Below are 19,456 nucleotides of genomic sequence, written 5' to 3' on the forward strand. Positions count from 1 at the left end.
TGGGGGGCAGGGCAGAGGGTGCAGGGTTCTGCAGCCCTGGAAAAGGGCTGGGGTATAATTCCCGGTTCAGCAGGAAGCGATCGGAAGCCTCTGAGCATGGGAGTGACAGGATCTGAAGTGCATTTCCGGAAAGCTTCATCTGGCTGTCGGGTGGGAAATGAACAGGACTGAAAGGGCAAGAGTGGGAGAGGGGGACAATGGCAGAGAGTTTCAGGGTTTATGTGATGGATGAGGATGCCTGGGTCTCGTATGGGGGTGACAAAGTCAGAAGAGGCAGACAGAGCTGACGTTTATTCTGGAGGTAGACCAGTGGTCCGTGTGTGGTGCTTGGTGCTGGGAAATGATTCCTGCATTTCTGGGACTTCCCCTCTCACCTACCTCCCACTCGCACTCCTTGCCCAGCCTTCAGACACGTGACCCCAGCCACCCAGGGCACTGAGCACAGAACTGTGAGGGAGAAAGCCTGCTGGACCCTTGGAGGACAGTAAAGACCCAGTCAAGTGTCAGAGGTGGAGGCCAAACAGGACGACCTTTAATAATCCTATTTTCTTACAAAAAATTTAAAAGATTGATGATGAGATCGTGTATTGGCAAGGAGCAGGTATCTTAAATACCATTAGTGGGAAAATCCAGGCAAATCTTATTTTTGGAATGTACTTTAGGGTTACCTATTTAAATTTAAAATGTGCATGACTATAGCTTTGGTTCCTTAGAAATCTCTAGAGGGAGGTGGGAGGGGGGATCAGGATGGGGAACACATGTACACCCATGGCTGATTCATGTCAATGTACGGCAAAAACTACTACAATATTGTAAAGTAATCAGCCTCCAATTAAAATAAACTAAAAAAAAAAAAAAAGAAATCTCTAGAGAAGTGAGTATGTACCTGCAGTATATCAGCTTGAGTGAGGATTTCAAGGCTCCAGTGTCTGTACGTTGGAGACTGTAAACAACCTACGTATCCATCAGTTATGGATGGGTAGACAAACTGCGATCCACCATGGAGATACTATGTAGCAGTTAAAATAACTACACAGATCTCCTTATACCAACCAGAAGATCTCCTAGGTCTGTGGGTAAGTGAAAAAGCAAAACAAGTTACGTATCAGCACAGTGCATACATTATAGCATCTAATCTGTGAAAGCAAAACCCTGAAAGAATGCTGCCCTTTTCTAAATGTGTTAAATGCATATACACCTGTGCAAAATGCATAGGAAAAAGATTCAAAGGAAGGATACTAAACTCCTCACGTGGTCACTGATGGAACAGGATGGGCCCTGGGGCGGGTGGTGGTTAGAGATCTGCTGACCTTACATGTTTCGTTCGAAGACGTCACCCCGAATTCCACATTTGTGCATTACTTGTATAATTAAAAAGTTAAAACTAATCTGTATTCATTGCAAAGCCTCTGAAAGTACAGCTATGCAAGTGAAGGGTAAAATACCTATATTACCTCCCAAAGACAGCCGTTATTAAGATCTTACTAAACATGCTTCTCATCTTTTCTATAAATAAAAAATTGACTATTAAACATTCTATTTTATGAGATGCTTTATGTTTTCAGTGTCTCTCCATGTCATCAATATTCTCTCAAGCCAAGTTTTTTTCCACTTTTTACATATTTTTATTTTCATTAATTAATACCAAAGTATAACTGATTGACAATATTGTGTTAGTTTCAGGCGTTAGGTGATTTAGCATACATACATATATACTTTTTTTAATATTCTTTTCCCTTATAGGTTATTACAAAATATTGACTATTGTTTCCTGTTCTGCACAATAGGTTCTTGCTGGTTATCCACCTTATGTTCAGTAGTGTGTATATGTTAATCTGAAACTCCTGATTTATCCCTCCCCCTCTTTTCCCCCATGAGTTGCTTTTCAATGTCTGTGGGTCTGTTTCTGTTTTGTAAAATAATTTATTTGTATCGCTTTAAGATTCTATATGTAGATGATATCATATGATATTTGTGTTTCTCTGTCAAACCAAGTTTTTTTTTTTCTTTTTTTCAAGTTTTTTTTAATGGGTGTATTTAATGGTCTGTGCCGCTTGCATTTACCGCCATGCATTTAAATCCTCACATAGCTCATTTATATTCTTTCTTTGTAAGAATATAAGTGCATCTTAATTCAGCTGTCCGGTTGTTTATTTAGGATCGTTTTATTCGGAAACTATGCAGGCTGAAGCTGTTTTTAAAGCCTTTGATTTGCAGTGCCCGTCGCCTTCCATAAATGGGAACCCACTGCAGGCTGCCCAAGGCAGGATGTTTCCGACTGGTCCCCTTTGCCTCAAGGCGTTGTAAGAGCAGCTTCTTATCCAGAGAGCATCAGCAGCGTTTCCCTCATAGGAACCTTCAGAGACAGCGGAGATGTGTCTGGTCCAGGTTGCTCTTCAGAGGCAGAGCTGCCCAGATGATCTTTTGAAGTCCCTTCCAGAACTGATCTACGGTTCCAGTAACAGGAAGACAAACCATAAGACTATGCTTTCAGGCATCACGGCTATAGTTGGTTACTGGAGAAGTTTCTCTGACCATGTAGACCACCCGAAGCCACGAGGAGGAGACACAGCGTTCTCTCCCAAGCGTGCAGCGGCTCTTGGTGTTGCCTCTTCAGCGGCCACTGGCCTTTGATGATCATTTCTTCTCTTCCTTTGGGAGGGTAGGAGGGAGGGAATGCTGTCTGAGTGGGGGTGGGTGGGGGAAGGGACGGACCGTGCAGCCTGCGTCAAGGTTAGCTTTGACGTGTGGCTGGGAGGGCCAAGGCCCCTGGGAGCATCTTCAAAGACCCCGTCCTCGGAGATCCCAGTTCAGGAGTCAGGTTCCCCTGAGGCCCACAGAGACAGGGTTCTGACACAAATGTGCTTAGACGCTTTAACCGCTGAGAATCTCACTTCCAAGGGTAGCCACCTCAAAAGCTATGTTGTTGTTTAGTCGCTAAGCTAAGCTGTGTCCAACTCTGCAACCACATGGGCTGTACCCGCCAGGCTCCTCGGTCTGTGCAATTCTCCAGGCAAGCATACTGGACTGTGTTGTCATTTCCTTCTCCAGGGGATCTTCCCAGACCAGGGATTGAACTCTCATCTCCTGCATTGGCAGGTGGATTCTTTACCACTGAGTGACCTGGAAAGCCCCCAAAGATGTGTATACCTCCCCAAATAAGGGAGGGCCATTTTGAAGGGGCAGGGAGGAAGGGTTCTGCAGCGAGCCCCAAAGAGGACTACTTAGACTCTGAGTTTTCCCGAGGGCTGGAGCAGCCTTGACCATGAGCTCTGGCATCTGCCCCTGGCTCCAAGGACAGGCTTGGGGAAGGCGCCTCCAGCAAATCCTTGATTTCCCATCCTTTAGACGACCTTTCCAATCTACTTCTCTCAGGGCAGTGCACACACACATAACCATCGGACTTCCCTGGTGGTCCAGTGGTTGAGGATCCGCCTGCCAATGCAGGGGACACCGGTTCAATCCCTGGATCGGGAAGATTTCACATGTTGTGGATCAACTAAGCCTGAGCACCGCGACTGCGGTACACGCACACCCTAGAGTGCACGCTCTGCCGCGGGAAGGGCCCTGGAGTGAGAAGCTCACGCCCTGCTGCCAGAGAGGAGCCCCAGCTTATTGTAGTGAGAGAAAGTCCACACGCAGCAGTGAAGACCCAGGGCAGCCAAAACAGAAGGACTCACCCATGTGACCCAGTCACGGCATGAGCAACAGCCACCAGGTCTGCAAGCCCCCTCTGCTTCTCCTCTATCGGTCTCTGTGTGGCTTTCTGCAAATACTAAGTGTATTAAGAAATACAACAAGGGAATGCCCTGGCAGTTCAGCGGTTAGGACTCAGAGCTCTTACTGCCATGAAAGACACATAATGAAATAATAAAGTCATTACTGACCCTCACCCCTCCCCCGGTTCAATCACCCCAAGCTGCACAGATCTCTCAATACATTCCTTTCCTCCTGTCCCCACGACCGTCGTCCCCCACCAAGCCCTCATCACTGCGATAAGAGCGAACACTTACACAGACCGTGTTATCGTGGGCTAGGCACCATTCTTCAGCATTTTAACACTCTTGATTTTGTTTGATACTCACAAGCCCCCAGAGAGGCAAAGCCTCGTGGCCGGGCTCCCCTCTCCAGTCTCTCTCTCTGGACTCCACACCATCCTCACGGTTGCCAGAGAGTATGGGTGTCTGTGTGTGGTAGTCGCATTTCCTGTTTTATTTTTTTACAGTTTTGTTTGTTTGTTTTGGCTGTGTTGTTTGGCATGTAGCATCTTAGTTGCCTGACCAGGGATTGAACCCATGTCCTTTGCAGTAGAAGCGAGGAGCCCTAACCAATGGGCTGCCAGGGAATACCCTGTGTTTCCTTTTTCAAATTGAAGGACATTCAGCCATGTAAATCAAATCCCTTACGATTATACAGTAGAAGTGACAAATAGATTCAAGGGATTAGATCTGATAGAGTACCTGAAGAACTATGGACGGAAGTTCATGACATTGTACAGGAGGCTGTGATGTGAAGACCATCCCCAAGAAAAAAAATGCAAAAAAGCAAAATGGTTGTTTGAGGAGAACTTATAAATAGCTGAGAAAAGAAGAGACACTAAAGGCAAAGGGGAAAAGGAAAGATATATCCATTTGAATGCAAAGTTCCAAAGAATAATAAGGAGAGATAAGAAAGCCTTCCTCAACAATCAATGCAAAGAAATAGAAGAAAACAATAGAATGGGAAAAATTAGAGATCTCTTCAAGAAAATTAGGGATACCAAGGGAACACTTCATGCAAAGATGGGCACAATAAAGGACAGAAACATTATGGACCTAACAGAAGCAGAAGATACTAAGAAGAGATGGCAAGAATACACAGAAGAACTGTACAAAAAAGATCTTCATGACTCAGATAACCACGATGGTGTGATCACTCACCTAGAGCCAGACATCCTGGAATGTGAAGTCAAGTGGGCCTTAGGAAGCATCACTATGAACAAAGCTAGTGGAGGTGATGGAGTTTCAGTTGAGCTATTTCAAATCCTGAAAGATGATGCTGTGAAAGTGCTGCACTCAATGTGCCAGCAAATTTGGAAAACTCAGCAGTGGCCACAGGACTGGAAAAGGTCAGTTTTCATTCCAATCCCAAAGAAAGGCAATGCCAAAGAATGCTCAAACTACCACACAATTGCACTCATCTCACATGCTAGTAAAGTAATGCTCAAAATTCTCCAAGCCAGGCTTCAGTAATATATGAACCATGAACTTCCAGATGTTCAAGCTGGTTTTAGAAAAGGCAGAGGAACCAGAGATCAAATTGCCAACATCTGTTGTATCATTGAAAGAGCAAGAGAGTTCCAGAAAAGCATTTACTTCTGCTTTATTGACTATGCCAAAGCCTTTGACTGTGTGGATCACAACAAACTGTGGAAAATTCTTCAAGAGATTGGAATACCAGACCACCTGACCTGCCTCCTGAGAAATCTGTATGCAGGTCAAGAAGCAACAGTTAGAACTGGACATAGAACAACAGACTGGTTCCAAATAGGAAAAGGGGTACGTCAAGGCTGTATATTGTCACCCTGCTTATTTAACTTATATGCAGAGTACATCATGAGAAACGCTGGGCTGGAAGAAGCACAAGCTGGAATCAAGATTGCTGGGAGAAATATCAATAACCTCAGATATGCAGATGACACCACCCTTATGGCACAAAGTGAAGAGGAACTAAAGAGCCTCTTGATGAAAGTGAAAGAGGAGAGTGAAAAAATTGGCTTAAAGCTCAACATTCAGAAAACTAAGATCATGGCATCTGGTCCCATCACTTCATGGCAAATAGATGGGGAAACAGTGGAAACTGTGAGAAACTTTGTTTTTGGGCTCCAAAATCACTGCAGATGGTGACTGCAGGCTTGAAATCAAAAGACGTTTGCTTCTTGGAAGAAAAGTTATGACCAACCTAGACAGCATATTAAAAAGCAGAGACATTACTTTGCCAACAAAGGTGTGTCTAGTCAAAGTTATGGTTTTTCCAGTGGTCATGTATAGATGTTGGACTCTCACGTATGAGAGTTGGACTATAAAGAAAGCTCAGCACCGAAGAATTGATGCTTTTGAACTGTGGTGTTGGAGAAGACTCTTGAGAGTCCCTTGGACTGCAAGGAGATCCAACCAGTCCATCCTAAAGGAAATCAGTCCTGAATATTCATTGGAAGGACTGATGCTGAAGCTGAAATTCCAATACTTTGGCCACCTGATGCGAAGAACTGACTCATTAGAAAAAACCCTGATGCTGGGAAAGATTGAAGGCAGGAGGAGAAGGGGACAACAGAGGATGAGATGGTTGGATGGACATGAGTCTGAGTGAACTCTGGGAGTTGGTGATGGGCAGGGAGGCCTGGCATGCTGCCGTCCATGGTGTTGCAGAGAGTCGGACGTAGCGACTGAACTGAACTGAGCCATGTAAACATGTAAATTAAATAATAATAATAAATGCATATACCCGCCTTGCAACTTAGGAGAGCTGACATTGTTAACTCCTGAAGCTTGCCCATGTCTCTCCTTGATCTGCCTCTTCCTCTCATCCAGAGGCAATAACGACCCTGAGTTTTGGATTCGTCACCCCTTTGCCCCTTTCTTTATAGTCTTCTCACAGCTGGCTGCAGTCCTAAGAAACATATTGTCTAGTTTTGCTTGCCTTTGAACTTTGCAGAAACAGAATTGGGCTGTCTGCATTTTCCTACAGCACGCATGTTTTTGATCTACGTTTTGTTTATGAAACTCATTCGTACGGTTGAGTAGAGCTGTCATGCGTGCATTTTCACCCCCGTAATGCACTCTACTGTACAAACAAACCACAGGTCATGACTCCGTCCTTCTCTTGGTGGACATAGGGCTGCTGCCAGTAATATTTATTGCACCCCCGATGCACATGTGTAAGAGTTTCTAGGTGAGGCACACGGAATAGAAATGCTGGGTTGGAAGATACGCGCATCTGAACTTGACCAGACAACGCCAAGCTTCTCTCTAAAGTGGTTGCATGAATGAACACTCCCACAGCGGTGCACAGAGCTTGCATTGTCCCACAACCCTGACAACACTTGGCATTGTCAGACTTTGGTGCAGGTGCCAACCTGGTGGGTGTAAATTGGCATACGGTGGAGCTTTCGGGTTTGCATTTCCCTGATTCGTGGTGAGATCGAATGCTTATTGGCAGTGCTCGTCTCCTTGTCTGTGCAATGCTAGCTTACATTTCTAGTCTTCTTCCGCTGTGTCATCTTTTTCTTATTGATTCTTTAGGAGCTTTTCATATATTCTGATCCTGATCTTTTGTAAAGTACATGCATTTCTACTAGTCATTTCCCAGTCTGTGGCTTTCCTGTTTGCTTTCTAAATGGTGTGTCTTAGTGAATAGGAATTCTTGTTCTTAACGTAGTGGAACTTATTGATGAGGTCTGTGCTTTTGGTGTGCTTTTAAAAAAGTCCTTTCCTCCCCTGAGAACATAGTTTCCTCTACTTTCTTCTAAAACTTTGCCTTGCATGTTTAGGTCTTTAGCCAAAGGAATTGATGTTATATAAATAAGGATCTAATTTCCGTTTTTCCCTTTTGGATACGCAGCCATTCTAGCTCTCTGTATTGAACAGTTCATCTTCTGCATTATTTTTGAAAACCACAGCTTCTCTAGATCACATTTCCATTACGATTGAGCTTGTTTCTGGACGCGCTCGTCTGATCCCTGGCCTGTGTGTCTGTCTCTGAGCCAAGGCCACGCTACTCCAATGACTAGGGCTTTAAACCAAGGCTTAGAGGCCCCTGGATGTTGTGTGTGCTGATGCCTGGGAGGCCAAGTCCTCCTCCTGGTAATTCTTCAGGAATGTCTCAGCTCCTTTCGGCCCTGTGTCCTTCTTTGTAAATTATAGAAAGAGATTGTTCCATGTCATGAACATCTGGTTGGGAGTTTATTTGAAACTGCGTTGAGTGATAAATTAATTTGTGCAGGTATTATATTTTATTTAGTTAACATTGGTTTATATTTCCCTGCATGGTTGCCCTTTTTTCCATTGTTCTATTTTATATTTCCAACCTTACATCTAGGATCATTTTCCTTCAACCTGATGTACATTTTTTAAAGTTCCCTGGGTGAAAGTTGCTTTAAAATTTTTAATTGGTGCGTAGTTGATTTACTATGTTGTGTTAGTTTCAGATATACGGAAAAGTGAATCAGTTATACGTATATATTTTTTCATTCTTTTCAGGTTCTTTTCCCATATAAATTATGACAGAGTACTGAGTAGAATCGTAGAAGGCGATGGCACCCCACTCCAGTACTCTTGCCTGGAAACTCCCATGGACGGAGGAGCCTGGTGGGCTGCAGTCCATGGGGTCGCTAAGAGTCGGACACGACTGAGCGACTTCACATTCACTTTCCACTTTCATGCATTGGAGAAGGAAATGGCAACCCACTCCAGTGTTCTTGCCTGGAGAATCCCAGGGACGGGGGAGCCTGGTGGGCTGCCATCTATGGGGTCGCACAGAGTCGGACACGACTGAAGCGACTTAGCAATTGAGCAGAATCCCGTGTGCTATATAGTACGTCCATATTAGTTACTTACTGTATGCATATATTGTATGTATGTATTGTAAGTATCCATGGTGGGGCTTCCCAGGCAGTGCTAGTGGCAAAGAGCCTGCCTGCCAATGCGGGACATGCAGGTGTGACCCCTGGGTCAGAAAGATCTCCTGGAGGTAGGATACCACAACCTGCCCCAGTATGCTTGCCTGGAGGATCCCATGAGCAGAGGAGCCTGGCAGGCTATAGCCCAGAGGGTTGCCGAGTCAGACACGACTGAAATGACTTAGCACAGCATAGCACAGGAAAGCTCAGTGTGTATGTTAATCTCAAACTTCTAATTTATCATGTCCCCCGACTTTTCCCTTTTGGTAACCATAAATTTGATTTTGAGATCTGTGAGTCTATTTCTGTTTCGTAAATACGTTCATTTGTGTCGTTTTTTATTCGATTCCACAAGTGATGTCTTATATTTGTCTTTCTCTGTCTAACTTACTCTTGATGAAAAGTTTATTGGTGGTCAGGATGCCCAATTTATTTGTTTGAAGATTTTGTCTTTGTTCTTGAAAGAGTTTTTCTGGGTATACAATCTTAGGGACAATTATTTTCACTATAGGACAATTATTTGACCCTTTGAAAACGTTATTCCACTGTCTTCTGGCTATAGGTGTAAATACTGAAAAGTTAGCTGTCCAAGCATCCGTGTTTCTTGGTTAATCATCTATGGTTTCCCCCCTGACTGTATCTTCTCTTTGACAATGGTATTCTGCAGGTGCATTATGTTATGCGTACGTGTGAATTTAAACTTTGACCTTTATTTAGGTTTACTGTGCTTCATGTATTACAATACATATCATTCATGTATTTCATCAATTGTAAAAAATTCTTAGCTGTTATCTTTTCAGCTAAGCTTCTCTCCCACTGTATGAGTGTTCTCCGGCTGCTGTTAACAAGTGACCACAAACTTGGTGACTTAAAACAACAGACATTTATTCGTTCACAGTTCTGGAGACCAAAAGTCCTAACTAACATGATTGGGCTGACACCAAGGTGTCGGTGGGGCCATGCTTTCTCTGGAGGCTGCAGGGGGAATACGTTCCTTGTCACTTACAGGTCCTGGTGGCTGCCGGCCCTCTTGGCTTGTAGCAGCATCTCTCCAGTCTTCAAGGGCGGTGTCTTCAAACCGCTCTCTGTTTTGTCTTCCTGTAGACTTGCCTGTGTGTTTTCCAATCTCCCTCTGCCTCCGTCTCATAAGAATGCAAGTGATAACATGCAGGGGCTCAGGATAGTCTGTGCTAACCTCCCTGTCCTCTGGCTCTTCATCGCATCTGCAGAGATTCCCTACATGGTAACGTGTACAAGTCCCAGGCCTTAGGAAGTGGATATCTTTTGCAGGACTGCTTTTCATCCTCTTCATTGAACTCCAAAGAGATGCGTGTCATGCCCTCTCATTCTATCCTCCATGTCTTTAGTTTTTTTTTTTTCCTGTAGTTTATAATACATTCAGAAAATGAAGATCATGGCACCTGGTCCCATCACTTCATGGGAAATAGATGGGGAAACAGTGGAAACAGTGTCAGACTTTATTTTTCTGGGCTCCAAAATCACTACAGATGGTGACTGCAGCCATGAAATTAAAAGACGCTTACTCCTTGGAAGGAAAGTTGTGACCAACCTAGATAGCATATTCAAAAGCAGAGACATTACTTTGCCAACAAAGGTCTGTCTAGTCAAGGCTATGGTTTTTCCTGTGGTCATGTATGGATGTTGGACTGTGAAGAAGGCTGAGCACCGAAGAATTGATGCTTTTGAACTGTGGTGTTGGAGAAGACTCTTGAGAGTCCCTTGGACTGCAAGGAGATCCAACCAGTCCATTCTGAAGGAGATCAGCCCTGGGATTTCTTTGGAAGGAATGATGCTAAAGCTGAAACTCCAGTACTTTGGCCACCTCATGCGAAGAGTTGACTCACTGGAAAAGACTCTGATGCTGGGAGGGATTGGGGGCAGGAGGAGAAGGGGACGACAGAGGATGAGATGGCTGGATGGCATCACTGACTCTATGGACATGAGTCTGAGTGAACTCCGGGAGTTGGTGATGGACAGGGAGGCCTGGCGTGCTACGATTCATGGGGTCGCAAAGAGTCGGACACGACTGAGCGACTGATCTGATCTGATAGTTGTCTCTCTCTGTTCCACATTCTAGATAAGCTTCTTCAAATGTATCTTTAATTTTCCCAATTATCTGTTCAGTTCTACATGATCTGCTATTTCGTCCAGCCATTGATTTTTAAATTTCACTTGATATATTTTTCACTCCTAGGAGTTCTGTTTGGTTCTTTTTCAAACGTCCATGGTCATTTTTATTATTATTATTATTTTTAGGCGGCGTGGCGGAGGCGGCTGGTGTCGGATGAACCCGGATTCGGGACGACCGAAGAAAGGTGCACCTTTGCCTCCTCCGAGCCGAGAGCTGAGAGCCACGGTACTTTTATAATCTCCCGCTCCATGTTCAGTGTGATTCTTTGAATTGATTCCGTTCTTTAAACTGAATGTGTCTAGAGAAACATCCAAAACTCTTTTGAGAAATTGTACCATGAAAATGATCAGAGAAATGGGCCCACTGCTGGAGGGGATGCAGGGTCAAAAAAAAAAATAAACTGTTGAAAAATGACTTTATGGTGAGATAGAGATTTGTATGGTGATGAGAATGACCCAGCAGACAGGGGCCAGCTGACGGGCTATGTCCTTGTATAGGGAGGACAGACAGCTCCCTTGCACAGATGGAGGAAAGGGACTCAGGTGCAAGCTGGAGAGTTCACTTAACACCACGGTAGGAGTGCGGAGCAGAGTCACCTAGATTGGAAGGAAGTGACGGATGGATGTGAGCCGTCTCTTCTGGTTGCTTCTGCTTCCTTAGCGTATAGGAAGGAAGGCCATTAGCTGAGGAGGAGGATGGGGAAGAGGTGTCTGAGCTTTGAGAGAGAGGAGGTGTGAAATGCTCTTCTAGGAGAGCAGGAGAGTGAACAGGCTGGGAAGTGGGATGGGATGGGCTGGCAGCCACAGAATACCTCGTGGAGAGTCGTGGGTTGCACTTGATGACATTGATCACCAGCTGGTATTTTCCTAAAGCACAGATTTGACCAAGTCCATCCCCATCTTAAAACCCTTATTCACTCCCACCGCTCTAAATTCCTGTGTATGGCAAGGTCCTCCATGACTCCAGCTTTACCAGATCCCGGGTACGAACTTCACACCCACAGCCCGAGCTGCTTGCAGTTCCGCAAATTTCGCACCTCTCCGCCATGGCTCTTGCTGTTCCTGCTGCCCGGCACGCCCTTCCTGCCTCTGCCCTCCGATGAGGAGTCTGTCCATGTTTCCCTCTGCCTCCCGGCCCTCACCCTGCGATTCCTTGTACGGACTTTTCTCATCCGTTACGGCTCCTGTAAAACGTCACTGGCAGCACTTCCCTGGTGGTGCAGGGGTTAAGAATCTGCCTGCCAGCGCAGGGGACCTGGGTTCAGTCCCTGCTCTGGGAAGATCCTACGTGCTGTGGGGCAGCTGAGCCCGTGTGCCCCAACTGCTAAGCCCGTGCACCATAGAGCCTCTGCCCCACGACAGGAGGAGCCGCCGTAACGAGGAGCTTTTGCATTGCGACCGGAGAGTAGTGGCCCCTGCTCACCACGACCAGACAAAAGCCCTCGAGCAGCAGTGAAGACCCAGCACAGCCAAAACAAACTAAAAAGCAAAACCGTCACTGGCTGTCAACCTTTATGATTCTGACTCATCCGCCTGTCAAGGGCACAGACCATATCCCGTCTGTTCCGGGCCCCTGCTGTCCTGCTCTGAGCAGGCGCCCAGACGCTGTCTGCTGAGAGGACTGATCGAGGGGGCTTCTGGAGGAGAGTTGGCTCAGGCCGGTGGGCTGGGCCCCAGCACCATCAGGGGAGTCACGGGACCATGGAGAAAAAACCAGAACAGGGGCCAGGAAGCCGAGCCAAGGCCTGAGGTCAGGAGAAAGCAGGCCGGGCTCCCAAGTGCAGGGCAGAGAGGGAGGCGGATGGAGAGGCTTTAGGAGCCAGGGGAGAGGGCAGGGTGCAGCCACGTGGTCCAAGACACGCGTCCTCCGACACCGAGGGCCTGAGAGAGTGACGCTGCTATCACCGGGTCCTGGTGCTGCGGAGGGGCGCAGGCTGCTGGGCAGGGGCCAAGTGCTTTTCTCTCTGGGCATCACAGACTTCTAAAGGTAGAGGGATGTCCCCCAGACCCCCTCAAGTTCCCCAGTTCCAAAAAGCCATTCAACTCCTAACAAGCTCCAAACATGCCCACAGGGAATAAGGTCGAATGGGGACCTGCAGGTGGCCTGCAGTGGTGCCAAGGGCAGCACTTAGGGGTCAGGCTCCCGGCCCCCCCACAAGCTGTGCTGCTATGGGCTAGCTGCTCTGCCTCTGGGCCTCAGCCCTTTAATCTGTAAAAGGGGACTGATGAAGAAGACACATAACCCAATTAAAACATGGGCAAAGGAATCTGAATAGATATGCGTCCGAAGAAGATAGACAGATGGCCAATAAGCAAACGAAAAGCTGCCCTACATCCTTAGTCGTTAGGGAAATGCAGGTCACGACCACAGTGAGACACGACTCACACCCACCAGACAGTAACAAGTGTCAACAAGGGTGTGCAGAGATGGCATCCGCGTGCACGGCTGGTGGGAAGGTGAGACGGTGCCGTTGCTTTGGAAAAGCAATTTCTCAAAATTGTAGACATAGCGCGAGCCTATGACCCAGTGATTCCACCCTTGGTTACCCACTTCAGAAAAATGAGAGCCTGTATCCACCCCAAACTCACACGCAAATGTTCATCGAAGGGTTATTCATGATGGTCCCAAATGGAAACAATACAAACGTCCATCAGCTGGCGGATGGAGAAGCAAAACCTGGTATTTTCACTCCATAGAATACAAACAAGATGGAAATATTGAAACCTCTACAAAATGAATGAATTCAAAAGCATGCTAAATGCAAGAAGCTAGCCTCAGACGACCACATGTTGTATGATTCCATTTACATGAAACGTCCAGAATAGACAAATCTATACCAACGTGAAACAGTTCCAAGAATGCCTGGGGCTGTGGGGCAGGCTGTGGGGAAACGGAGAGTGACTGCAAACGGGCAACATTCTAACGTTGGATTGTGGTGACGGGGGCCTGACTCTGTAAAATATAATAAAGCACACTGAATTACTCCCTATGCATGGGTGAATCCTGTGGTATGTAAATTACATCTCAGTTCAGTTCAGTCGCTCAGTCGTGTCCGACTCTTTGCAACCCCATGGACTGCAGCACGCCAGGCCTCCCTGTCCATCACCACCTCCTGGAGCTTACTCAAACTCATGTCCATTGAGTCGGTGATGCCATCCAACCATCTCATCCTCTGTCCTCCCTTTCTCCTCCCACCTTCAATCTTTCCCAGCATCAGGGGCTTTTCCAATGAGTCAGTTCTTCACATTGGGTGGCCAAAGTATTGGAGTTTCAGCTTCAGCATCAGTCCTTCCAATGAATATTCAGGACTGATCTCCTTTAGGATGGACTGGTTGGATCTCCTTGCAGTCCAAGGGACTCTCAAGAGCCTTCTCCAACACCACAGTTCAAAAGCATCAATTCTTCGGTGCTCAGTTTTCTTTATAGTCCAACTCTCACATCTATACATGACCACTGGAAAAACCATAGCTTTGATTAGATGGACCTTTGTTGGCAAAGAAATGACTCTACTTTTTAGCATGCTGTCTAGGTTGGTCATAACTTTTCTTCCAAGGAGTAACCGTCTTTTAATTTCATGGCTGCAGTCACCATCTGCAGTGATTTTGGAGCCAAAAAAATAAAGTCTGTCACTGTTTCCATTGTTTACCCATCTAGTTGCCATGAAGTTATGGGACCAGAAGCCATGATCTTAGTTTTTCTGAATGTTGAGTTTTAAGCCAACTTTTTCACTTTCCTCTTTAATTTTCATCAAGAGGCTCTTTAGTTCCTCTTCACTTTCTGCCATAAGGGTGGTGTCATCTGCATATCTGAGGTTATGATATTTCTCCCGGCAATCTTGATTCCAGCTTGTGCTTCATCCAGCCCAGCGTTTCTCATGATGTACTCTGCATATAAGTTAAATAAGCTGGGTGACGATATACAGCCTTGACATACTTCTTTCCCAATTTGGAACCAGTCTGTTGTTCCATGTCCAGTTCTGTTACTTCCTGATCTGCATACAGATTTCTCAAGAGACAGGTCAGGTGGTCTGGTTTTCCCATCTCTTGAAGAATTTTCCACAGTTTGTTGTGATCCACAAGGTCAAAGGCTTTGGAATAATCAATTAAGCAGAAGTAGATGCTTTTCTGGAACTCTCTTGCTTTTTCAATGATCCAACAGATGTTGGCAATTTGATCTCTGGTTCCTCTGCCTTTTCTAAAACCAGCTTGAACATCTGGAAGTTCATGGTTCATGTATTGCTGAAGCCTGGCTTGGAGAACTTTGAGCATTACTTTGCTATCATGTGAGATGAGCACAATTATGCGGTAGTTTGAACATTCTTTGGCATTGCCTTTCTTTGGGATTGGAATAAAAACTGACCTTTCCCAGTCCTGTGGCCACTGCTGAGTTTTCCAAATTTGCTGGCATATTGAGTGCAGCACTTTCACAGCATCATCTTGTAGGATTTGAAAATAGCTCAACTGGAATTCCATCCCCTCCACTAGCTTTGTTCGTAGTGATGCTTCTAAGGCCCACTTGACTTCTCATTCCAGGATGTCTGACTCTAGGTGAGTGATCGCACCATCATGGTTATCTGGGTCATTAAGATCAGCCAGGCAGCTGACCTGCCTCCTTTGCTTTAGGTTTATGGGGACTCTGGTTTGGGGAAGCTTTGGTTTGCTCTGCCTGCTGCCATACTGGCCCTGAGCCCAGCTGTTAAGGACAGCATTTAGGTGTGTCTTTGGCTAGGCAGTTTTTTTTTTTTTTTTTTTTTTTACTGATTTATGGGGTTGGGGGGGATCCACTCTCAGGAGAGGGCCTGGTGGCTGGACAGGGAACAAGGACGCTGGTGTGGCCTTCTTTGAGGTCTTAGTGACTCAGGAACAAGGCAGGCATCTTGATCTTTTTCCTGGCTCATAAACCAAGTTTATGGGGAACTCTCTTCGGATTTGCAATAGGCTGGAAGGGCTGCTGTGGAGGCAGCTCTCAGGGTGGCCCTGGGGAGCCTGGAACCTGCAGCCCTGGATTTGTGCTGGGGACCCCCGTGAGAAAGTGCGCTTGTACTTGGGCGGGCTGATGCCACCCTGGGGCCCGTTTGCTTTGTCCAGAGGGCAGTAGGGGTGGGGGTGGAGCTGAGGAGGAGGAAGGGGAGGGAAATCGTTCCTGAGCATCTCACCCCAATCTGCTGCACGGGGCACCCCAATCTTCTGCATGGGGCACGGGGGAGTCGTGGAGACAAGAGCCATTTCCCGGCCCTCGCAGAGCCCCCAGCACTTGGAGGGCTGACAGTCAGAATCTGACAGTCAGAATCACGGTGCAGCAGTAACAGGAGAGGCTGGACTTCCCTGGTGGTCCAGCGGTTAAGACTCCGTGCCCCCAATTCCGGGGCCCAGGTTCCATCCCTGGTCAGGGAACTAGATCCCACAGGCCACGGTGAAGCCTGAAAATCCTGTGTGCCCCAACTGAGGCCTGGCGCAGCCAGATAAAAGAAAAGAAGTGAGGAAAAGAATGAAACAGCGGGCAGTAATGGAGCCTCTCCAGGTACGGGCTTCCCAGGCGTCCTTGCCTCCAAGCCTCACAGTGATCCCAGGGGCAGCCTTCTGTTAGCACCCCCGTTTTATAGGCAAAGCAGCTGAGGCAGAGCAAGGTCAGTCACTGGGGCAATGACAGAGAACTAGGGCTGAGAAGAGCCAGACTGGACCCCAGACTGTCTGGAGCCCACAGGCTAAGCCTCCCTTTCTGCGGCCTCACCAGGGCCGGGGTCATGGGAGAGCCAAGGGGAGGGAAGGGTCTGCTCTGTTGGGGTGGGAGTGGGGTATGCAGCAGCCTCCATACTGATGCCTGGTTGGGGCTTTGAAGGATGCGTAGGAGTTAGTTAGGTGCAGAAGGGGCAGGGAGGATGTTCCAGCAGAAGGAACAGCCGTGCATAGGCAGAGAGGCCTGAGCTAACTCGAAGGGTTTGGGGAATTACAGGTGGTTCAGTCCTGCAGGAGCAGAAAGCAGAAGCAGGGGAGAGGTGAGGTGACCAGAGACGAGGTGCAAGGCGAGGAAGGCCTGTCTTGTTCTGCTAAATTATTAGGACTCTGTGCTTGACACCATCTCCACCCTCCAGGGCGTTTCCTGAGCTGTGCAGATGAGCCATGTCATCAAGAAATGACGATGGGAACTTCTCTGGCAGCCCAGTGATTAAGACTCTGCCTTCCAATGCAGGAGGCACAGATTCAATCCCTGGTCGGGGAACTAAGATCCCATATGCTGTGCAATGAGGCGAAAAAAAGAAAAAAGAATAATGATGAAAAATCCACCGACACGCAGGTACCAGTGTTGGGAGGGGAGAGGAGGGAGGTCTGCCCTGGGTCCAGGAGGGATGGGCCATAGCAGAGACTTCCTGGAGGAGGGGCTATCCTGCTGGAGTTAACAGGAAGAAGAGGTGTCTGAACAAAGGTATAGAGGTTTGAAAGAAAGTACTAGGTGTATTTGAGGCACATGAAGAAAATGAATGGGTGGCAAGAAAGATCAGCAAAGCATACGTGATGTTCAACCCTGCCCACCAAATGCCCCTTTGGAGTCTGACCTTGGTTCAAATTCTGACTTTCTGCTGACTGGCTGTGTGACCTTGTGCAAGTCACTAAACCTCTCTGAGCCATGGTTTCCTTCTCACCTGTAAACTGGTGGAAACAAATGATGAGAATCTCCTAGAGTTCTGACGAGGGATTGACTCACTCTGGTACCATCACAAGATCTTGGCCATGTCAGCCAACCACCTTAACCAGGGGTCAGAAAACTTTTTCTGTAAAGGATCAAGTAATAAATACTTTAAACATTGTGGGCTATTTGGTCTCTGTTGCAACTACTTAACTCCGCCACTGTGGCAGGAGGCTGCTGTAGGTAAAACGTAAATCAATAAACACGGATGTGTGCAATTCAAGGGTTGGTTTCTGGAGCCTGCAGTTTGAATTTCGTGTATTTGTCACGTATCACAAAATATTCTTCATGTTTTATGCTCCACTCCCTTCCCCCAGACTGGGCTCCCTATGTTACAGAGCGGCTTCTACATTTATTAAAAACATTTGTAGTTCATGAACTATACAAAGACGGGCAGTGCAACAGATTTGGCATGCAGGCCAGTTTGCTGACCTCTGACCCAGATTATTATTTCTTTAATATTTTCTTTAGTATCATTGACACATATACAGTAATAGATAGCTAGTGGGTAGCTGCTATATAACACAGGGTGCCCAGTCTGGGGCTCTGTGATGACCTAGAGGGGTGGAATTGGGAGGGGGGCAGGGAGGCTCAAGAGGAAGGGGATATATATATATATATATATATATATATATAATTATGACTGATTTTGAGTTGTTGTGTGGCAGAAACCAACACAGCATTATAAAGCAATTCTCCTCTAACTAAAAAAAAATCTTTTCTTTAGATTCACCTTGTATGACTTAAATAAATTCATTTGAAAAGGAAATTTTACATCCCTTAATAGAAGATGACCGTGAAAATAACCTAGAAAAGCAAACTGGCTTCATTAAATTTTCACCAGGTCCAGCCCAAGGGTCCAAGCCTGGGGTCTGTTCTGTCTGTACTAAAGACACACGGAAAAATTCCAGGGACAAATAGAGTGAGGTAGACTTTCTCCTGGTCAAATGCAAAGAAAACATGTGGGAAAAGAATGAATAAGAGGTCATCTCACTGTTGAATGCCGCATCCTGCATGGCCTAACATCCTCTTGTGGGAGGCGCCATCGGAAGTGCCATCACTGCGCCCGGCCCTGGTCGTGGAGACCACTCATGGCGTGTGCTGAGTTCTAATCATGGAGGCAAAACGCTGCCTCTGACCTGCTGTGAGCCGGCCTCGACAAGTGTTTTGAAATCGCCTAATGACAAGTTGATGGCTTGTGCAGGGAATTATTACCGTTAATAAAATACTAATCACAGTAATGGGGGTGAATTTGGGCTGATGAGACCTTAGTGCCTGAAGGCCGCCAAGGATCTTTGAAAAGCATCGTTAAAATAATAATTAAAATTGCAGCAAGAGTGAGTCAAGGTCATGAAAGCAACTGAGGCCCCGTGGAGGAGGCCGCAGAGAAAGTCTTGGGATCCCACCTGCCCTGCTCCAGGCAGAGGCCTGCAGGAGGCTCTTGAAGATGAGATAAACAGAGCTGGAGATTTGTTGGAGGTGCTGAGGCCCCTAGTGAGATGATGACTTTTAAAGATTAATTAACTGTGGCGCTCGGTCTTCGTTGCTGTGCTTGGACTCTCTCTAGTTATGGGGAGCAGGGGCTGCTCTTGATGCCACGTCTGGGCTTTGCATTTCAGGGGCTTCCCTTGTTGCGGAGAATAGGCTCTAGGGCGCCCCGTTCCCTTGTTCTGGAGAACAGGCTCTCTACAATTTCCGTAGTTGTGGCACGTGGTCTACAGTGCGGGCTCAGTAGCCGTGGTGCACAGACTTCATTGCTCCGTGGCACGTAGGATCTTCCTGGACCAGGGACTGAACTCACTGCCCACGGCACTGGCAGGCAGATCCCTAACCGCCGGGCCACCGGGGAAGTCCCAGGATGATGACTTGATGCGGGGCCTCTCGTCGGGGGCTCATCTGAGTAATGCGGATAACGACACCTATGTGCAGGAGGAGGGGCTGGACCATAAGAGCCCTGGCGGTCC

General features: G+C 46.9%; 1 non-coding gene across 1 annotated transcript; it reads left to right on the forward strand.

Moving 5' to 3' along the window:
* The first annotated feature begins 2,478 nt into the window (after positions 1-2,478).
* Positions 2,479-2,692, forward strand: LOC139179299 (small nucleolar RNA U3). The gene has a single exon (XR_011563660.1). It is a non-coding gene; the product is annotated as a small nucleolar RNA U3 (small nucleolar RNA).
* Positions 2,693-19,456: the final 16,764 nt, after the last annotated feature.

Source organism: Bos indicus, chromosome 2, assembly GCF_029378745.1.
Source record: "Bos indicus isolate NIAB-ARS_2022 breed Sahiwal x Tharparkar chromosome 2, NIAB-ARS_B.indTharparkar_mat_pri_1.0, whole genome shotgun sequence".
In the NCBI taxonomy this organism is placed as follows: Eukaryota; Metazoa; Chordata; class Mammalia; order Artiodactyla; family Bovidae; genus Bos; species Bos indicus.